The sequence below is a fragment of the Aulonocara stuartgranti genome, assembly GCF_965226115.1.
Source record: "Aulonocara stuartgranti genome assembly, chromosome: 14".
In the NCBI taxonomy this organism is placed as follows: domain Eukaryota; kingdom Metazoa; phylum Chordata; class Actinopteri; order Cichliformes; family Cichlidae; genus Aulonocara; species Aulonocara stuartgranti.
The window spans coordinates 28701398-28721444 of NC_138950.1; the positions used below are offsets into that span (position 1 = coordinate 28701398).

At 39.9% G+C, this 20047-nt stretch overlaps 2 long non-coding RNA genes and 1 pseudogene across 7 annotated transcripts; all 3 read left to right on the forward strand.

Annotated features, from left to right (window-relative positions):
• Positions 1 to 41: 41 nt before the first annotated feature.
• On the forward strand, positions 42 to 9623 carry LOC309687636 (annotated as a pseudogene). The gene is made up of 11 exons (XR_014280743.1): positions 42 to 49; positions 133 to 247; positions 386 to 506; positions 671 to 733; positions 4569 to 4630; positions 4714 to 4828; positions 5143 to 5266; positions 5535 to 5645; positions 5767 to 5926; positions 8809 to 9463; positions 9575 to 9623. The product of XR_014280743.1 is annotated as an uncharacterized misc_RNA (transcript).
• A 477-nt stretch (positions 9624 to 10100) lies between these two features.
• Positions 10101 to 13646, forward strand: LOC309687551. 5 transcript variants are annotated; one of them, XR_014270798.1, is made up of 7 exons: positions 10166 to 10184; positions 10306 to 10512; positions 10625 to 10849; positions 10961 to 11017; positions 11128 to 11257; positions 11341 to 11511; positions 13381 to 13646. It is a non-coding gene; the product is annotated as an uncharacterized lncRNA (long non-coding RNA). The 5 variants fall into 5 exon arrangements; XR_014270797.1 differs by having other exon boundaries at positions 10101 to 10512; positions 13381 to 13630; XR_014270800.1 differs by lacking the exons at positions 10166 to 10184; positions 10306 to 10512 and having other exon boundaries at positions 10519 to 10849; positions 13381 to 13562.
• A 164-nt stretch (positions 13647 to 13810) lies between these two features.
• LOC309687555 lies at positions 13811 to 17144 on the forward strand. The gene is made up of 3 exons (XR_014270810.1): positions 13811 to 14181; positions 14288 to 14411; positions 16993 to 17144. It is a non-coding gene; the product is annotated as an uncharacterized lncRNA (long non-coding RNA).
• The last annotated feature ends 2903 nt before the right edge of the window (positions 17145 to 20047 follow it).

A 20047-nucleotide genomic window follows, 5' to 3' on the forward strand; every position in this document is an offset into this window, starting at 1 on the left:
AGTGTGTGTAAACTCTCCTCTCCAGCTGTTTGTCTTTACTGATGCAGAGGTGGGGAACACCAAAGAAGTGATCGATTTGGTGAAGAAGAACTCATGTCCTCTGTGTACTCAGCAAAAGCTGTTGTATTGCAGGTGTTTCTCTTTTGGGATTGGGGAAGGGGCCAGCTCTGCTCTCATCAATGGGATGGCCAAGGAAGGAGGAGGTCACGCTCAGTTCATCACAGGGACTGACAGGATGCAACCAAAAGTAAGACATAAACACAATTACAGGTCAAGTTAAACATTACAGCAGCAGCAGATACATATTGGAGATCAGACCTGCAGTGAGTGAAATGTCTGTTCCAGCTGTTTGTGTATATTTGGAGAGTTTTTCATTATTTTTCAGGTGATGCAGTCGCTGCGATTTGCTCTGCAGCCAGCTGTGGTCGACATCTCAGTCACATGGGATTTACCAAAGGAAGTGTCTGTCACTGTCCTCTCTCCACCAATCACAACACTTTTCCAGGGTCAGAGGTCACTGATTTATGCCCAGCTCACTGGACAGGTAGGAGCAGCAGCCTCTCATGTTGTTGTTTAGGTATTTGATGACAGTAATTAACGTGACTTCTAACACTGTAATTCTGTGTCAGAGCTCAGAGTCAGCAGAGGGCTGTGTGACGCTGACGTACAGCCTGGCAGGTCATCCCTCTGAGAACCAGCTGCACTTCAGTCTCAGACCTGCAGAGGACGCTGGGTAAAGCAGTTTAACACAAACAACACTTCTGTTTTGAATTGTGAGTTTCCACGTGTTGAATTTAAAACAGTATTTTCAGAAACGTAACTGTACTTACTGGAAAACAGTTAATAATACCCAAACCTAATGCTGTGTGTCTAGTTTTAAATATGTTTCACTTTTTCCTAATCATTATTTCTTGGATTAGGGGTATCATAACATCTAATAGTATATCATTACTGACCACAAACATATTAGACATGACAGAGTAATCTCAGTCTGCCGTTTGTTTGAATTCAAGTCCAAACACTATTGTGCAATAATCTGACACTTTTACTCTAAAATACACTAAGAACAAACAGATTGACACACACAGGAACATCACCAACAACAACTAATTTGTGTCCTCAGAGCCTGCTTTTGTAAAGAATGACAGACTTGTCTGCACATTGCACACTGTCATAGTGTTTGTTTAGAGAAGAAAACAAAGTCTGTCTGACTTTTAGAGGCAAATCCATCAGCAGCAGAAAGAAATCGAGATCCTGTCAGGACTCCTTCAGCCTGATAACTGGGGTTAAGTAAAGACAGCATGTCTGTCTGGACTAAAGGTCACCATCCTCTGTCAGTATGTGCGATAGAAACAAAGTATAGCACGATAAATCTTGAAAATATAGTCACTGGCAATACTGCATAATTTTATTTTTTTTTAAAAAGCATTTTTAGAGTTTAGTAGGAAGAAACACAGAGGTTTTACAGTGAGTTAAATGCACTGTTGTCTATGTTTACCAGATTCTCGTTAAAAATCTTTAGATTTCTATTTGGTTTCTTAACAATGTCTCCATGAAGCCTTGTAACACAAATCAATTAGTTAAAGTACAGTCATGTCTTAAAGACATCAAGGCCTGGATGACCTCGAATTTCCTGCTTCTAATTTCAGGCGAAAGCGAGTTTTTGTGCTCGACCCTAAAAATGTTAGAAACACAGAGTCCAGATACTTGACTCCCTCTGCATCCTTGTCTTTCCCCTCACCCCCAACCAGCAGATAGTTGCCCTCCCTGAACCTGGTTCTGCTGGAGGTTTCTTCTCTTTTAAACAGAGTCGTTCCCTCCCAATGTTGCCAAGTGCGTGCTCATAGGGAACATCTGGTTGTTGTGTTTTTCTTCTCTAATATTATAGGGTCTTTAGCTTAATATGCAAAGTGACTTAAAGCAACTACAGTTGTGAAGTAGTGGAATATAAATAAAATTCAAATTGGCTAATTGCAAATGATAAATGATCATTTATACAGTCTATCAAAGTGATTATGGGGGATTTCTGCTAAGCTGCAGCCTCTCTTCACTATAACTCCTGTTAAAACTATTTTAGGATCATGTTCTTTTACCAAAACAAATACCACAACATTGAAGTCTAGGGAGCCAGCTTCAGTGTTAACTTAAGCACAGCTCAGTAATTTCTTAAGCTGATGGGTAGTTTTTGTTTTTACTACCCAAGTTACTAGCTGCTTGTTAAACAGTAACTTCAAACTGTCAGTAAAACCAAGTCCAGCTTAGTTAACTTATGGATCATTCCATTTGTAATCAACACGGGTCTTCTGCTCAACCATCCATCATTTTCATAAAAAATGTTAAGATACAAAATGTGGGCACATATGATGAGTGCTGTGAAATTTTAGGTTCAAATAATAAATACTACTCAAAATAAGTTCCTTTGAAAAATGCTCTGTCAACCCACTTTCAGGCATGTTATTTTTTCACGCACTGAAATCTGATGCCATCTCAAAAACCAAGAAAACTCCCTGAAGTTTTCAGACATCAAAATGAATGAGGCTCTATAATTTTGGAAAAATTATGCTCTTTCATTTTATTTTCAACCTGGACTAAGCAAAGTTGTACTACTAAAACAAAAATATCAGTAGATTTTTCTGTCCAACAAGAATATGTGCATATTTTTCATTTGCGAGACTTGAGGGACTCCATTTCAAATCATCAGAGCTGCGGGTGCAGGGTGGTTGGTGCCTGTTGTGGTGGTAACCACTGAACCATACCGCCTAAAGATTATGGCCACCCGTTTGGCGACTCAGGAGGGGAAAGAGGTGATCTACCTGCACTGTGCATAGTGAGGGTGGAGTGCTGCTGACTTCGAATGAGAACACTGTCGGGTGGTGGAAGGAATGCTTCAAGGACCTCCTTAATCCCACTGGCATGTCTTCCATGGAGGAAGCAACAAGGAGGTGGAAAAGTCAAAGCCTGAAAAGATGCACTGCTGTCAATTTAAATATTAACACAAAATGATGATGTGAGATAAAACAGATTTGATTCTATAATTTGAACAAAAACACATGATATAATTAAAAACACACCATAAAACAAATAAAATGAAGTCAAACTAAACGTAGGCCTGCCTCACAGCCTGAGAATAAACATCTGCATATCAGAAGCAAAAACACTGGTGGTAATCACACTCCTAACCTCCCACTGAGCTGCACCAGCGTCTGATATTATCCAGAAACCACACGGCAGCAGAAATTATTTTCCTCATCAGTTGTTGTAAAAACATGTCAGCACATTATTTTAGAGCATTTATGATATCACAGTTTGGGATTTCATCAGGAAGAGCATCCAGTGTAATAATCTGCCAAATCAAGTCGAGTGTGTGGATGCTGGAAATGTTCTGCTGGGCTGCAGCGTGAAGAAAGAAGCTCTGGGACTCTGAGGGTTTTCTTAAAGTAGCTTCATCTTCAGAGTGAACAGAAGCAGGTCTGCTTACTCCACACTGCCTTTGATACAGAGCTGTTTTATATCATCAACCCCTTTTACATGTTTATTTGTCATGAATTATGTACCTAATATTGGTTTTACCATTGTGGAAAAAAAGTATGTCAAAATTGTCTGAATACTCCTAACACAGTAGAAGATTGGACCACTGCTGTGGCAGCTCATTCACAAAGTGTTTTAATTCCTTTTCTCTGCCACTAGATGGCGATTATGTTCATGTTTTTACTGATTTCACACAGAAACACCAAAACCAATCTAGAATCTCATCAATTCGAGAAAGACCACAACCAATACAGCCTTCGTTCGAACAAAATCATACAATTGATTGTCCCAAAAATCAGAACAGAATTTGGGGAAAAAGGTTTTAAATACGCTGCCCCTGCTTCCTGGAATAATCTGCAGAAGGAACTCAAATTATTAGAATTGGTTACCTTGGGAGAGTTTAAGTCTGTCTTAAAGGAACGAGAGAACAGCTCTTTTACTCAGTGTGATTGTTTTTAATGTGTTATTGTATATTTTACACATGTTGGTATGGGATATTGTATTTGTTTTAAATGTTATGTGGTATGTGACTTTTGTTGCCATGATGCCAGGTCTCTCTTGGAAATGAGATTTTTAATCGCAATGAGATTTTTTTTACCTGGATAAATAAAGGATTAATAAAAAAAGAGTGTCCGTCTTTCTCTCCATCTTCAAGCTGGCCAAACGTCATGACTTTATATCAGTAAATGGTTTTAACTAATTAAGAAAATGTTATGTGGAGTTTCCCTTATTTTTTCCAAAAAGTTAGATCATAAAGAGGTTTATAATTACTTAACACTCACTAACTCTCGCTGACATAAAATCTTATATCACTTTAAAGGTTTGTTTTAAAAAAAGAGAGGCAAAAATGATGTTTTCCTCATTATACTGATATTTGTCATTATACCATCCATAGATCATAAACGTCAAGAGCATATTTACAAAAACAAACATATTCCTTTTCTGTCACTTTTTATGGTTTTAAACTAAAATAGCTGTAAAATAGTTTTGGTTGTCCAGTGATGTTTCTTCTGTCTCCTCTCCTCGTCCAATCCATAAAGTAGAGTCCAACTGCTCCCTGGACCCTCTGCAGTACCTCAACACTGATCAAACCCAGGCCACGGTAGGTAGAGTGCTGATGTGTCTGCTGCGTGTGGTTGTTACTTGTTACTGATGAATAAATATGAATGTGTTTGTGGTGTGCAGGTCAAGCTGGCTGCAGGACACAAGTTTGACAGAGATGTTGAACTGCTGATTTATTACAAAGACGCCCACCAGCCCACTGCTGTGGTGGAGGCAGGACAGGCCTCTGCTGAGCCGGGTGAGTGAAAAATAAGTGAAGTCATTAGTTTGCAAATAAAAATTCAAGATCCCAGTTCTTCAACCTGGAATTTAATTGTATTGGAATATATTAGAAACTGTAAACTTGACATTTTTCTGTCCTTTTCATGTCTCTGATGTGTTCAATGGCTTCATGTGGAGAGTTTGTGTTGGTAGTGAATCAATCTGAAAATATGAGTAATACTCGCACCAGCAGTGCCAGAGTATTCATAAAGTGGTGTTAGAGTTACAAAATATTTCCTCAAATCGTTCCTCTCACACAGTGGCCTCACCATCTTTCCCTCTTCCCTTCAGGACAGTCCTCTGCTCCTGTTGAAGAGTTTACCAATGGGCTGCTATTCAAACATTTTACAGTTTGGGGTCTCGTTGTGAACACATCTTCCCGTGAGTTGTATTCATGTGATCTCAGTGACTTAAAGTGATATCACTGTAAAACACCATGTTGCCTTTGGATGCTTCTGCAAAACTCCAGGTTATGTTTGATTTACTTGCTAAAACAGATTACTGAAAGCATACTTGTATACCTGCCAAAGAGTTGAGCTTTTGCTTGTGTAGGTGAAAAAACTCTCCTCTCTTGCTGTTTGTCTTTACTGATGGAGAGGTGGGGAGCACCAAAGAAGTGATTGAGAATTCAGGTTCTCTGCGTACCAAACCTGTGTGTCTTAAAAACAGCTGTTGTATTGCAGGTGTTTCTCTTTTGGGATTGGGGAAGGGGCCAGCTCTGCTCTCATCAATGGGATGGCCAAGGAGGAGGTCACGCTCAGTTCATCACAGGGACTGACAGGATGCAACCAAAAGTAAGACAATGAGTCATAACAATTATCATGAAAAGGCAAGATGATATTAGTATTTGAACAGAAGACATAAATTCCAAAAACATAAATGTATATTTTTTCAGGGTTTTTCATTATTTTTCAGGTGATGCAGTCGCTGCAGTTTGCTCTGCAGCTGACTGTGGTCGACATCTCAGTCATATTGGATTTACCAAAGGAAGTGTCTGTCACTGTCCTCTCTCCACTAATCACAACACTTTTCCAGGGTCAGAGGTCACTGATTTATGCCCAGCTCACCAGGACAGGTAGGAGCAGCCTCTCATGTTGTTGGCAAACTAGATCAATCTGCTGGAACATCTGATTTTAGGACAATCACTTGCTTTTCCAAAGGACACTGACAACCAGACGTTAGATGCCACAGCCCTGGCCCACGGTATCCCCCTCCCCCCCCCATGCATGCGGTGGGCCTTCTGTAGAAAGAGAGCAGCTTAATGAAGGTGACAAGGTGAAAATAGGGTGATTGATGTGCCGGTGCTGTGAGGGCATGTATAACACCACCTGCCCAAGTGTTGAATATAAGGAGGCTTTGAAGAATCTACAATAATTGTGTGTTGTTTGTACATGAATCACAATGTGTTACTTCAGAGGAGTGATGTTTTCAGGGTTTTTTTTTCTGCGCTGCAGAAAATTGAAAAACTACTGTGAACTTGGTGGATCTGTCCAGATCTTTGACTGGAAACTATTTCTATGAATGAGTGGTTCAAAAATGTGTAAGTGAAAAGCTGCCATATTTCAGGTCCCAAAGTCAAACGAACACTGAGGGATCACTGAGAGCTAAAAACGGTCTAACTTCTTTCATCTTTAATAAAATGATCAGCGTTGCTGTTTTACCGGGTTTAACAATTAAGTTTAACATCCAGGCATCCAAGAAAACAGAGTTTATTCAATTTAACTGAGTTAGAGGTTTGCAGTAAGTTAGCTCGCTAGTTTCCATCTAAACATGATCATCATAAGCAGTGTTACCAATTCATACACTGGTTTATCATCTAGACTTTTTGTCTCATGCAGCACCATGATCAGGTCCAGTTTTTATTTCATCTTTGATTTTTCAGCTGCTGTGCCTGAGCAGCCTCCCAGAGACCCTTTGTTGCAGTTAGTCTTCCTCCAGAAGCCATCTGGCTGCTTGATCCAGCTCTGGCTGCTGCACCGGGAAAGAGCAGTGAGGAGGTGGATTGATAAATGAAATTCATAACAAAAATTCATAATGGACTTTTTCCATTTAGGAATAATAAAAATCAGCTTTCTTTTTAATTGCTATTAACTGACAGTCAGATAACCAGCTTTTAAAAACATATTCATAAACACTTTGCAATCAACAAAATTTACACAGAGGTTATAGATGAAATAAAAAGTATCACGTGTTTTCGTGTTTATAACTCTGTTATTGTACATATTCTGTGTTATACATCATAATCATTCCAGTCTCTCTCTTTTTTTTTACTGTTTTAATCTTTATAAAACTCTTATTTATTTATTTATTTTTATGATTTCTGCTGCCCTATTGGTCTGGTCTCTCTTGAAAATCTGAAAACGTGATATTCATAATAAAAGGATTTAAAAGTTTACTGCCAAAAATTATTAAACTTCATAACAGAAATGTGCTAACTGGCTTGAAATAGATTGAAACTGTTATGAGATTGCTTCAGGGAGCAGACATGACACCGTCTTTTAGGTTTCGCCATCACTTTGTATTATGCGCACAACACCACCCTCCTCTGGCTTCCACGTGAACTGCACCTTAAACATCAACTGTTTACAAATGTCATGACACAAACAAACGTTTCAATACCGTAAATCACTTTTTGGACTGCGATCACTTTTTGGCACAATATCGGCTCTGATAACATTTAAAGCGCATTGAAAAACTATTCTTTAATGCTAAAAATCCATTATCAATTGTAATTATTTATTTATTAATTTAAATTTCAGATATCGATCTTCATTTTTGTAAACTGGTGAATTAATGATTTTTTTAAAGAATTAAAACGACAAAGTTTGGCAACATATTTTTTATAAAGGATGAATAAAACAGTAAAATAAAATGAGAAATATATATATTTTTGAAAAAGCTATGATAATTAGACGAACTTTATTTTAAATAAATAAAATTGATTTTCGGTGGCACTGGGAGTCATGGTGATGATGACGTGTTTGAGTGCAGGTATAAAAGCAGGAGGCAAAATTGGAATTCGGGTTTCACGTTTGAGCGCAAACAGGAGCTTTTTCCCACTAGTGCTGTGAAAACTCGGATTTTTCAAACTACAGCCAACGTTTGAAAATCTTCAAGAAGGATTTGCAAAATGACTTCTACAAACTTCAGTCGCGAGATGCACCTGTTCTCCCTTTTCATTGACGAGGTGTTAGATCAACGCTATGGTGAGTACAGCAGGCTAATATGTCAGAGTGCTAGCAAACAAATACAACTTAGATTTTTGTCTTTTATTGTTTGGAAGTAGGACTTCATGAGTGTTAACGTTTAGGATGAGATGTTTCATACTTGAGTAACATCAATTTTAACATGTGCCAGTACACTATAAAGATGGCGCCATGTTTTTTTTTAAATCGCTGGAAAAAAAAACAATTGAATGCACGCGCCCTGGAAACGACGTAAGGCATTGGAGGACGCTGACGTCAGCGCGCGGCCGTTTTTGCATGTAGAGGGTTTGAGTTGACATGTTTGGGCTGCTGGCGCTGAGTTATACGTGAAAGTTTCATAGATTGTGAATTTTATAAAGCTGGAGAATGGAGTTTTAAAAGTTCACAGAGTCGCTGGATGAGTTTGAGATTGAAACAGTGTGTGCCTGCAATAAGGAGGTGGGAGGTTTCTCACCTAAATGTAGCTGCTTTCTTCTCAAAATATCGATGCTCAACTAATATGAAGATATTACTCCTTAATGTGAATGCGTATTAAAACCTCAGTGAAAGTCCATGCAGCCTTACACTGCATGAAAACTTTTACCAAAAAAGGTGAAGGTTTTCATAAACAATGAGTTCTGCTGGGAGCTTCTTACTGTTTGTGTGTGGAAGAGCTTATGATGATGTAAAGCCATGTCTGGACAATTTAAATTCAGGCTTTAGTTTGTGTGATCACATGATTAACGTACACGCATGCTTTGCTTTCTCGTAGCTGAGCTGGTGAGTCCAATCACTGCTCCTCAGATGGTCGTCATTAACTTGAGGAACCGTGAACTGAGCAGCAGCCAACTGGACTCCATGTCCCACCTGGTCCTCACTCTTTACCATAACCTGGTGACGGGGTCCAAGGACTTTCCTTACATACCTTTTAAAGGATTGTTCCATCGGGACCAGGTGACGACACCATTTGTCCATGTGAGGCAGAGCCAGAGAGAGAACACCACTCCTTCTCCTCCTACGGACTCACCAGCTGGCATGATGCTGCCGCCTGCGGGCTCCAGCTCTCATCCACGCTTCCTGACTCCAGTTCTTCCAGAGAAAGCGGATCTTGCTGTGCTGAAGGCAGATCGGAGGAACCGTGTCGGCACCTTGACTGTCGACGGCCTCCTCGTCACCAGAGTCATCTCCACTGTTTACCGAACAGAGGACACTGAGATGACGAACCGCTGGAGAATAACAGACTACAGCGCGGACGGCAGAGTTCTCACTTCGGTGCTCTGCCGTTTTCTAAATATGTCGGCAAAGCGTGCTAAGAGGAAGGCTCCGGAGGAAGAGAGCAGCATCCGGAGCCCGAGTCCAGCAAGGAAGCGCTTGAGATTATAATATACAGTGAAGCATGTCGAACGTCAGCAAGCCTGAACAAAGTGGTAAGTAGTAAATAGTGCTTAAGGTTGTTTCTAAAATAATGTCCTAAAATATTTGAAAATCGTCGAGGTTTTAACTTTTATTCTTTCTTTTCTGCCTCTTGTTTCTAAAAGTCAGGAAAAAGAGTCACGCTGCGAAGAAACTCCACACAGAAGATGTTCCCTCAGTAAAATGGTAAATATATTCATCTTGTTATGACGTTTGCTCACAATAACCAGGAGTGTTCCTGTGTTTCTGAAGTGATTTACTCTCATTTGGTGTTATTTCATCCAAAGACAACTGAGGGTCTTCAGAGCAGCGTGAACGGCCGTCACCTGAGAGCAAGACAGTCCTGGCGCCTTTGTGGTTCCCTCCAGGTACTCCAGCTTCATCCCACAGTCCAGAGAGATGCAGTTAGGTTGAATGTGAGTGTGAATAGTTGTCTGTTTCTCTGTGTTAGACTGACCTGTCCAGGTTGTACTCCTGCCTCTGGCCCCATAACAGCTGGGATGGCTCCAATCTTGAATTGGATAAGCTGAAGAAATGGATGGAAGGATGATCCAAAGAGAAACATTAAAGGCCCTCTCACAAAAAAAAGATAAGAACTCATTTTACACATTTAAAGTACAAAGTACACATATATTTACCATTTTACTGAGGGAACATCTTCTGTGTGGAGTTTCTTCTCATCTTGGCTCTTTTTCCTGACATTTAGAAACAAGAGGCAGAAAAGAAAGAATAAAAGTTAAAACCTCAACGATTTTTTAATGTTTGGGATATTTTAGAAACAACCGTAAACACTATTTACTACTTACCACTTTGTTCATTCTTGCTGACGTTCACTCTCCTCATCTTCTCTCTAAAGGAAGATGCAAACGCTCTCATTGTGAAAGATAAGTATACATCCATCTAACCTGCGACTCTGTCACAACTCTGATCAGCAATTCTTTCAGGTTTGTCTGTTTTGATGATGCTATTAATTGTTATTATCCTTTATCCAGGTAACTTTCAGAGAGGAGCGGAGGGAGGAGCGAAGCCAGCGTGCTCTGTAAACTCATTAAAAAAAAGATAAGTACATATTGATTTTATATTATTATGACAGCTCCTCCTCAGTGAACACTTCCTCTAGTTGCTGAAATCATTTACTAATTTTTTTCTTCCCATTTGTCTTTTGTTTTTCAGAGAAAACAGAGAGGAGACAAGGTGACATTAAGACCTAAGACAGGACGGATTGAACCCTTTCTCGTAAAAAGATAAGTATTCACTCTGCTTTTAATCAGAATATTGATAAATATCTAAAATTCTGCTCACCTGGTTGATAAAGTTACTAAAACGATTCCCTCTTTACTGTCATTTGTCCTTTAGAGAGAAGATGAGGAGAGTGAACGTCAGCAAGAATGAACAAAGTGGTAAGTAGTAAATAGTGTTTACGGTTGTTTCTAAAATATCCCAAACATTAAAAAATCGTTGAGGTTTTAACTTTTATTCTTTCTTTTCTGCCTCTTGTTTCTAAATGTCAGGAAAAAGAGCCAAGATGAGAAGAAACTCCACACAGAAGATGTTCCCTCAGTAAAATGGTAAATATATTCATCTTGTTATGACGTTTGCTCACAATAACCAGGAGTGTTCCCGTTGTTCTGAAGTGATTCACTCTCATTTGGTGTTATTTGGTGTTTGTCTTTGAAAGGAGAAGAGCAGCAACGACACTGGGAGACAAACAACAGGATGATCCAAAGACAACTGAGGGTCTTCAGAGCAGCGTGAACGGCCGTCACCTGAGAGCAAGACAGTCCTGGCGCCTTTGTGGTTCCCTCCAGGTACTCCAGCTTCATCCCACAGTCCAGAGAGATGCAGTTAGGTTGAATGTGAGTGTGAATAGTTGTCTGTTTCTCTGTGTTAGACTGACCTGTCCAGGTTGTACTCCTGCCTCTGGCCCCATAACAGCTGGGATGGCTCCAATCTTGAATTGGATAAGCTGAAGAAATGGATGGAAGGATGATCCAAAGAGAAACATCAAAGGCCCTCTCACCAGATTTCATTTATTAAATTTGTCTTTACTGAACGATTTCTGGTGTGTATTTGCATTGATACTCAGACAACAGCTCCTCTTTCTGTTTGTGCTGGAAGATTCAGGCAAACACATATTACATATATAGATTGTTATGATATGACTCAGTTTCACATTTAGTGCTATATGAGAATGATAAGGTCCAGTTTAATAGTATTGCTAGTGTCTAATGAAATGAACACGTGATTTTCTTTTTTTTCTTTTCTTGCCTGTCCCGTTTGGCTCTTTTGCCATCAGAATTATTGTCTAAAGGCAAAGAAAGATGCCCAACGGATTTACTTTACCAAATTGACCATCCCAGCCTTGCCGTAATGGTCCATTTGATTCACCTTTTATTGTTTATTTTATTTTCACTTGCTGAATACGGGACAGACTTGACTGGGGGAAAGAAGGGGAGAAAGAAAGAGAAACAGCTGAGAAGAGGGACAGGGGAGAAGGGCAAAAAACAAAACCCAACAGAATGGGCAGAAAAAGAAAAGAAAATGCATCTATCGATCACCTGTTGAGAAAGACAAAAGAAAACAAGCAGAAGAGAACAAGAGTAATAGAATAAACAACATCACAATGATATATGGGAATATGACAGTAAATACTAAATATTAAACATTATTGTGCAGCACGTAAGATCAGCAGAACACAGTGTGCTTTGAGGTAGGAGCCAAAAAGGGTGTAGTTTGTGGGTGTGATCACCCGTGTGTACACCTGTGAGCATGGACGCGCTTGTTTTTTTAAAAAGTTCCTTGATGTAATGATCTGCTAGAGGGTGTGGGGGGGCCACAGCCCCGTCCTTCAGGGCATGAAGCAGGTATGGAGGAGATCAAAACTCCAGACATCCAGAGGCCCCGATAAGCGGCCGCCAAGGAGTGAGCCGGTGTGTACCTGGACGCCCATCCCCAGACACAAAGAACCACCAACGCACTGATGTCTGAGGGAGTCCGCCACTGGCAGGGGAAGTGGTGGTGGGGGGAGATAGGCCTCCAAACCTTGGAGGGCCTGAGATGTCCCCAGAGAGGTGGCGCCTGACACCCAACCTGACATATAGACAGACATACAGGCACACACAGATACAAACATCCATTCCCACCCTCATGCTCTCATATACACTTACTCCACACTCAACCAACGTGGAGACAGACATAAAGAGACGCTGTACACACGATCACACTCCCCAAGCGTACTCTACAAACCGGGTCTAGGTACCCTTGCCCCTGAAGGGGGGAACTGCACCCAGACCCAGGTGGTGTTACCCTTTTCCCTGCGGTGGGGAGAGGCAGACCGCCCCGACTCCGCAGCAGCAGGGAGGCCCCACACTCCAGACCGCAGTCGGACGGCCAACTCCTCCTCCTAGCCCCCCCGCTCCAGCGGGCCGCAGAGAACGGGGGTGAGAGAAGACTCCAAACCTCCCTCCACCCGCTCATTGTAGTGTTGATGCATGTGTGTTCTAAGGTGCATTTAAAACCCAGGAGGGCATGGAGCTACCTGCCAGAGAGCAGCAGGTAAGCGCATAGTCCCTCCTGCTAGCCCTCAATGTCTACGCTTACGGCCACACCACCCTGAACACGCCCGATCTCGTCTGATCTCGGAAATCGTGATTTTCAGATCCAGCAAAGTGAATATTTTTCACTGTGGATAAATTGCATGGAAACGTTTAATGAGTCATCAGCTATTTCACTACAAAGATGATGTGATTAATGTGTTTGATGTGGAGCTCTTATGTAATGATTACATTTTTAAGATGTAATTTTCAAGTGAAAAACATAATATTTATCTGTTGCATAGTTTACAGTGCGGTGTTTTATGCACTGAGTTATCATGTAGAGTTCTGTTTGTCATCTAGCACCATAATCGGGTTTTGTTTTTATTGCATCTTAGATTTTCCAGCTGCTGTGCCTGAGCAGCCACCCAGAGACCCTTTGCTGCAGTTAGTCTCCCTGCAGGAGGCGTCTGGCTGCTGGCTGCTTGATCCAGCTCTGGCTGCTGCACTGGGACAGACCAACGAGGAGGTGGAAAAGTCAAAGCCTGAAAAGATGCACTGCTGTCAATTTAAATATTAACACAAAATGATGATGTGAGATAAAACAGATTTGATTCTATAATTTGAACAAAAACACATGATATAATTAAAAACACACCATAAAACAAATAAAATGAAGTCAAACTAAACGTAGGCCTGCCTCACAGCCTGAGAATAAACATCTGCATATCAGAAGCTAAAACACTGGTGGTAATCACACTCCTAACCTCCCACTGAGCTGTACCAGCGTCTGATATTATCCAGAAACCACACGGCAGCAGAAATTATTTTCCTCATCAGTTGTTGTAAAAACATGTCAGCACATTATTTTAGAGCATTTATGACATCACAGTTTGGGATTTCATCAGGAAGAGCATCCAGTGTAATAATCTGCCAAATCAAATATGCAGAGCTGCCCACCTTGGTGACCCCGTGTGACAAAGAAGTACACAAACATATGTAATATTACTGGTTGTAGAAAGTAAAATGTGTGTTCTGTCTGTTTTATTTGATTGATTTTGATTTGGGGAATTAGACCAGCAGTGAAGTGTGGGCCACCATTCTGGCTCTGATCTGGCTTCATGGTTTCAAGATGGATGCAAAGGACGAGTGGGAGCTTCTGGCTATGAAGGCTGCCTCGTGGCTCTGTGCTCACAATGGTACTAGCAATGATTGTAACAGATAAAATAACAGCTTTAAAAAACTGTTTCATTCTACAGCTTTTCTCCCACAATCATTATTTTAATATCTGTTTTGTGTTTTTAGCACCGTGTGTGTCAGAGTGTGTGGATGCTGGAAATGTCCTGCTGGGTTGCAGCGTGAAGAAAGAAGCTCTGGGACTCTGAGGGTTTTCTTAAAGTAGCTTCATCTTCAGAGTGAACAGAAGCAGGTCTGCTTACTCCACACTGCCTTTGATACAGAGCTGTTTTATATCATTGTTGTGTTTTCTACGGCACAAAAGTTAGGCGCACACAAATTTTATAATAATTTATATAATATTATGTGTTTTTCTGGATACACTGTGCTTTTTCAGCATTCAAAGATTGATGACACCGTGTCAGAGCACTGGCTATGAATTTCAGAAGGATCAGGCCTTAACCTAACAGAAAAGTTATCAATAGTAATTTTCTTATTACAGCTACATCCACTTCTGTCGTGCCTAGGCTGCTCACTAGGGCTGGGTATCATCACTGATTTCTATAATCCCTTCGATTCCAGTTCTCAAAGTCCCAATTCGATTCAACTTAGCCTCAGACAGTCAGAAATATTATAATTCTGATCATTTATCAGTACTGACTTCATCAGAATTGTGAACATCACAGCAGATGCCTTTGTGTGAAAGTAACTGAGAATAAAACACAGAAAAACATGAAGGAGATTTTCCTGGTCTGGCTTTTTATAGCAGATAACCTTAAAAATATTCTACAATTTTCTGCATATAAAGTTTAAATTTCTTCAGTATTGAACAACAAAAAAAATAGGCTTTCTTGTCCGAGGTCATTTAAGTGAAAAAAAGACAGCAGTGCTGTAAACAACGGTAGACTGGTGGGTAATAAGCGAATGAATAATACAGAAAACAGAGATTGGAGACGGGAAACTGTTCTTGAAGTACAGAGAGAGATAGAGAGAGAGCTAGCTGTGCATGAAGTGTGATTTTAATAGTCGTGGAAGCAAAACAGCAAAATTCATGATGACATTGATCAAATGTGAAGCGCAGTTTGCTGCTTCTTTTGCTGCTGGCTCGATGAATTTTGGTTGAAAGAATCAAAACCTGCAGCTCAGAATCAGCGCAAAAAGATGTAATCACAGACCGGACGCATCAGAATCGCTGAGCTCCGACAGCGTGTCCGTCTAAGGCCGTCGGGTGAGAAAGCCGAGAAAGACAAAGCTGATTCTGATGCGTCGGGTCCGCTCTGTGTTTACGTCTTTGTGTGGAATCCGTGTACTTGCTCTCATTTGCTGTTTGGTTGTTGTTGAAATGGTTTTGTGAGCTTTAATCTGAGAATCTGGCGTTTCTGGCAAAACACAGTTATATTTAAAAGTCATTCAGGATTTAATGAATTGATATCGCTTTATTCAAGCTACTCACTTCCCATTTCCACCTGCACTTTCATCTGGACCACGGCGAATCAGAGAGGTCCCGCCCCTTACTATCTCTGATTGGTTTAGTCCACGATAGGGGCAAAATGTGTGTCTGTTGTTGATGTCACCTGTTCGTTTTTGAGGAGAGAGACAAACGACTGCAGAGTCTCATTCAGATGCGTCAAAACAGGATTTAATTAGAAAACATATGGGGGGAAGTCGAGCACGATCACCCAAACAGCATCGAACTTCCTTACAACAGTTAAGATGGATCATTTTATACATATGATGACCAACAATATACGTCACCCCAGATAAAAACAACATCGGCCATATTCTAAAACAGAACAGTTCCTCTCTCAGTTCCTCCAGATACATCTATTTATTCTACTTGTTAGACTTAAACAACACTTGCAAACAGTTTACCCAGACAGGCTATGTCTGTGTGTTAATTTAAGTGCATGACCTCCCTCTACCTCATTCAAGCTACTCACCTCCCACTTCCACCTGCACCTTCATCTGGACCACGGCGAATCAGAGAGGTCCCGCCCCTTACTATCTCTGATTGGTTTAGTCCACGATAGGGGCAAAATGTGTGTCTGTTGTTGACCACAGGGAAGGTTGCAGATTTTTGTTTTTTTTTTGCTACCCGAACAGTTGGTCGCACAGGTGCAACCAAATATTTCTTTTTAGTCGCACCACTGAAAAATTTGGTCGTATTTGCGACCAAATTGGTCGCACTCTAGAGCCCTGCTTGAACGTCTTAAGACAGCACATAGTCTTCATTCATGTTCGCTTATTCATGACTGTAGTTAGAGTTACATCTGAATTTTCAAAAACTGCCTGTTTTGTAGTGATTGAAATAATAATTAGCATAAAAAGTTATGAAATCTATGTTTGGTTTTTTATTTCTTTGTTGTAACAATTTTGGAAATAAATTGTATATTGGCGTAAAAGTATCAATATATTTGAGGTTTGAGCAGCAAAGTTGAGTACCAGGGTTTTGCTCCTGAATAACTTCCTAAGTCTTCTCTGCCAATGCCAAATAGCTTTCTGGGTGCTGCGCTGCACTGTCAGAGCACACCTCCTTATCTAAGGTTTTCTGTGTTTCTTATTCTCTTTAAAAGTTCTGCTGAGGGCCTCCTATACTCGAAGTCTAAGAGCCAACTCTGTTCTTTGGCTCGACTTTCTTCCATAATCTTTTCACTTTTGTGAGAAATAAAACACAATTTAAGAACAGATTGTCATAAAAAGAAATGACATCAATAACTACACCAAGGACATTCAAAACAAATTTTAAACTTGGCTTAAAGACCATAAGTCTGATCTGAAAATGTCGACCAACTTCAACATTTAGATTGTGACACTAACTTGTCTCTCTTCCACAGTGTGTTTCTTTTGTCCTGCTCCCCTCTCCCTTAACCAGTTGTGGCAAATGGCTGCCCCTTCCTGAGCCTTGATCTCCCAGAGGTTTCTTCCTGTTAAAGGGGAGTTTTTATTTCCCACTGTTGCCAGGTACTTGCTCAAAGAGGATCATTCAATTGTTGGGTTTTTTTTTCTGTATTACTTAGTGTATTTACCTTACAATATAAAGCACCTTGAAGTGACTGTTGTGTTGATTTGGCGCTATATAATTAAAACTGAATTACATCTCTGAAGAAATGTTACATGCATGTTTTGTTGCCTTTTTAAAGTGATGGGGGAATAATTGTAATGGGCTAATAAAAAGGGACAGACGTGCTCTGTGTAAAGATCAACCCTTTGACCACCATTCACTGCATCATTAATTGCTTTAACTTATAGTCCATAATGCTGTAAAAACAAAAGAAGGAAAAGCTGAGTCATTTTCACATTTTTATTGAGGTTTGAATTCAGAAAGTCTGTTGCTGATCTCAGTAAATGTAACAGGATGTCTCCAAAAATTTACAGTTGTGGATAAAACAGGGTGATGTGTTATTGTCAGGTTTGAGTGAATAACAGGACCCAAATGCAGGACTTCCTGAGAAGCCACAGTGGAGGAGTGAAGGAGAAGGTGGTGCAGCTCAGTGTCCAATCAGGAGTGAGCAGTTTTTTCACTGCCTTCATTGCGTTCAACAAAGACAACGGAGAGGCGATCCAAGGACCTCTTGTCCAGAGAAATATTCCATCAAGTTTTTGTTTTGAGTTTTTGTTGTTTTTTGTTTTTTAAAGCAAACACTAAAACTGTCACCCACACCTCTGAAGATAAAGATTACTAATCATAAATAAAGGGAATATTATCACGATGAGGACACTATCAGAGGTAGTTCAGGGAACTGTTATACTTCATACCAGAAAAATCTTTTTTCTTTTCTTGTTTTTTTGGCTTGACTTCATGGTAGGCAAAATGAAGAAGAGTGCTTGATTGCGCCTAAGTAAGTAAAAGCTGCATGGCAAAACAACACACACCTTCACTGCAGATGCATGCACAGAAACCAGTATTTTTTGTATCTTAAATATTAAGTAGTGTGTGTACAGTAGTCAATATAATGGGATGTGTCCTAAAGCAGCGAAAGAAGAACTGAGTTCTTGCAGCATTTTGCAATATTTAGGATTTTATTGAACACTTTTACCTTTCAACATTTGTAACATTAATGAGTAATGAAGCATTGCAGAATAATCCTGTGTTTTTGATTATTTATTGTACACTACAAGTAAACAACAATAAGTTAAACATCTGTCACATCTGTCAGAAGCTTGGATACATTTACTCCTACAAGGATTTTACTCTTATGAAATGTAAAAAGAACACTGAAATTATATTTTACAGTTTTTCACATAAACTGTTTTGCTTTGCTTACAGAAACTATAACTTTAATCTCAGCCAAACCGATTTACTCAGGAAAATATGTGGTGTCTTGATAAACCGAGCAGATATTTGAGGTTTACACAGTTACAGCCTCGCCTGAAAATATGTTAAACGTTTATTTTGTGACCCATAAAGAATAATAAGAGTAATATTAAAACTAACTTGCTGCCGCCATCGTTGGAAACTCAGCTGGGCTGCGCTATGAATTCTGGGACACATCTTCTTCTTCGGGGTTTAATGGCAGCTGGCATCCTTGTACATGCAGTGCTGCCATCTTCTGTTTCAGTCTGTTATTACACTCTTAAATCCTACTACTTATTCCTGCGTCCTTTGTGATCTTACAAAGCTTCAAACGACGCGCTGACTATTAAATTAGTCATCGACGATTTTGATAGTCAACGTAATCGTGATTCTTCGACTAATCGTGGCAGCTCTAATTACAGATATCATCTTTCACTTGTGTATTTTAATGTGTTTCAGAACAATATTTCTGTTGTGCAGACTTACGGTTGGTAAACAGCAAATATCCAAGTCATTAAAAATAATATCTGTCATGTAGCTCCTGACTCCCTAAGAGTCAAAAGCTTTACAGTATTTTATGAAGACATACAAACGTTTATTTTCAAACTAATAACTGAGTCACAGGGTCAAAAATAAAAAATTAACAGTCAGTACTTTTGTTGTTCTTTTTGACAAATTCCTGTTAAATGTATTGGACCCTCTGTTTTTAGGTTTCATTTTTTTTCATCTTGACTTCCTTGGAAATGCTAGCAAGAAGTCAGTTCAACAGATGTAACTTATAGTGAGATTCGAGGCGGTGCAGTATTAATATCAGAATATCTTAATTTTGATTATTAATCCTCTGGTTGACCCCATATTGCATTTCTTCATCTTAAAATGATGCACAGTCTTTATGTGAAATGTACTGTCTTCTTGATATTTATCAACCCATCAGTTTGTATTTCTGGGTGTTAATAAAGTTCCAACTTTTGTATTGTAACATTTTTGTGTTTTTCTTTCTTTAGTTTTTCAGACAACTTAAACTTTTATACACTTGTAATGAGCTGAGTGTGTGTGTGCGTGTGTGTGTGTGTGTGTGTGTGTGTGTGTGTGTGTGTGTGTGTGTGTGTGTGTGTGTGTGTGTGTGTGTGTGTGTGTAAGAAGTACCACTTTTAACAACTTCATTAATATTGTTTTGTATCATAGTAATAAAGGTTAGTTTTAATGTCTGTATCTCCTCCTTATTTAATCTGGGATGTTCTTTTCTAAAAACCTCAGGATTGAGCAAGTACTTGGTGAGTTTAGAAGGTAAGTGAAACACTACCCACACCTACCCAAGTGTTGAATATAAGGAGGCTTTGAAGAATCTACAATAATTGTGTGTTGTTTGTACACGAATCACAATGTGTTACTTCAGAGGTGTGATGTTTTCAGGGGGGGGGGTTTCTGCGCTGCAGAAAATTGTAAAACTACTGTGAACTTGGTGGATCTGTCCAGATCTTTGACTGGAAACTATTTCTATGAATGAGTGGTTCAAAAATGTGTAAGTGAAAAGCTGCCATATTTCAGGTCCCAAAGTCAAACGAACACTGAGGGATCACTGAGAGCTAAAAACG